Genomic DNA, 2,119 nt, shown 5'->3' with positions numbered 1-2,119 from the left:
GTAAAGTTGTATTCGCAAAGAATAAACCAGTTTTATTAAGTAAGGACTTGTGTCGCTAAAGTTTCGTCGGAACGAAGTTACGGAAAATCAGTTAACAAACGGAGACGTAACAGTATTAAATACGATAAAATTTAGCCCTAACTAAACTGAAACAAAAAACGTACACAAGTTACAGTGTTATTTTTTCTCTATATCAGTTATATCCCTTACTTAATAAAGGCTTAACTAATGTTAGGCCTAAGACAAGTGGTCTTGCAGACCTCGGTGTCTGTGATTAGAATTATTTTGTATTATTCTAGAAATCCTGTATTTAAAGAAGTAATGTTGCGATAATAATTTGACCGCAAATGTTTTGTGGGTCTCTGCTGGTAGGGCCGGCATGGCCAGAGAGGTCGACTCGCAATCTACGAGTCACGGGTTCGAATGCCCGTCCCACCAAACATGCTCGCCCTTTCAGCCGTGGGGGCGTCATTATGTTATGGTCAATCCCACTATTCGTTGGTGAAAGAGTTGTTCAAGAGTTGGCGGTGGGTGGTTATGACTAGCTGCTTTCCCTCTAGTCTTAGACTGCTAAATTAGGGACGGCTTTGAACCTTCAGTTTTCTTAGCATTTGTAAATCATATTGTTTGTCTAATTTATGTTTGCTTTATTTGTTAATCATATTGTTTGTCTATTTTATGTTTGTTTATTTGTTAATCATATTGTTTGTCTACTTTATGTTTGTTTTATTTGTTAATCATATTGGGTTTGTCTACTTTATGTTTGTTTTATTTGTTAATCATATTGTTTGTCTACTTTATGTTTGTTTTATTTGTTAATCATATTGTTTGTCTACTTTATGTTTATTTTATTTGTTAATCATATTGTTTGTCTACTCTATGTTTGTTTTATTTATAAGTAATATTTCTTTATATATTTTATGTTTGTTTTATTTGTTAATCATATTGTTTGTCTACTTTATGTTTATTTTATTTGTTAATCATATTGTTTGTCTATTTTATGTTTGCTTTATTTGTTAATCTCAATTTTTAAGGTTGTTCTTTGTTTTAGAAAATATTATTATTCTACTGTACCGACACATTCTCCAATATAAATAAATATAAATCCTTAACGAAACCACCCCTCATTCATTGAACACGCGCGCTTGAAATACAAAAACATAGGTTTTTGCCGAGGCCTAGCAAATAAGTATTAGCAGTTATTATTTCTTGAATCTGATTCTTAACATCACTGATAAAGGGTGAGTTTGTGAATTTTCTTTTACTTTTCTCTTTGCACGTTCTCTTATTTATTTGTAAAAATTTTGTCCAATATACAGAAACCCTGCCTATTTTATTTCGTATAACTATAACTTAGTATAAGACACCAAGGCTGGAGTTTGGCATCACCAGGGCCGTCGAGAGCGGCGGCGGGCCCCCAATGGGATTCAAGAGCTGAGCCCCTGATGGGAGACCAAGAGGTGCCGATTTTCTTTGTGAAATTTTCTGTGGACAAAGGCCTTGAACAAACACATTGTCAAGAATTACTTTAACGAGTTCAGTAATACAGAATTGTGATAACTAAATGAAACATGCTTTTCGTGCCTTTTTTTAAAGCAAGTGTTTTTATTATTTTACTGAAGTCAATTCTTCCCGCAAGTTCGCTCTGAATACTAAGGACGGCTAGGTCATTCAGTCTCTCCTGTGTCATCGTGCTCCTCAAGAAGCTCTTTGTTAATTTTGTATTATATCCCAATTAAGTCTACTTAGAAACAAGTTTATTCGATGGTTGTGTATTACATCCCAATTAAGTCTACTTAGAACCAAGTTTATTTGATGGTTTTGTATTACATCCCAATCAAGTCTACTTAGAAACAAGTTTATTTGATGGTTTTGTATTACATCCCAATTAAGTCTACTTAGAAACAAGTTTATTTGATGGTTTTGTATTATATCCCAATTAAGTCTACTTAGAAACAAGTTTATTCGATGGTTGTGTATTACATCCCAATTAAGTCTACTTAGAACCAAGTTTATTTAATGGTTTTGTATTACATCCCAATTAAGTCTACTTAGAAACAAGTTTATTTGATGGTTTTGTATTACATCCCAATTAAGTCTACTTAGAAACAAGTTTATT

General features: G+C 32.9%; 1 long non-coding RNA gene across 1 annotated transcript in view; it reads left to right on the top strand.

The window, feature by feature from the left end:
- LOC111089721 overlaps nt 1-1,439 on the top strand; it is a 17,567-nt gene extending 16,128 nt beyond the window's left edge. Inside the window, exon 3 of the long non-coding RNA XR_002613938.1 lies at nt 1,358-1,439. This is a non-coding gene — a long non-coding RNA (uncharacterized LOC111089721). The remainder of the gene's footprint in view (nt 1-1,357) is intronic.
- Nucleotides 1,440-2,119: the final 680 nt, after the last annotated feature.

Source organism: Limulus polyphemus, unplaced genomic scaffold, assembly GCF_000517525.1.
Source record: "Limulus polyphemus unplaced genomic scaffold, Limulus_polyphemus-2.1.2 Scaffold7176, whole genome shotgun sequence".
Lineage (NCBI taxonomy): Eukaryota > Metazoa > Arthropoda > Merostomata > Xiphosura > Limulidae > Limulus > Limulus polyphemus.
Note: the sequence above shows the minus strand (reverse complement) of the source record. Positions and strands in the feature narration are given on the sequence as shown.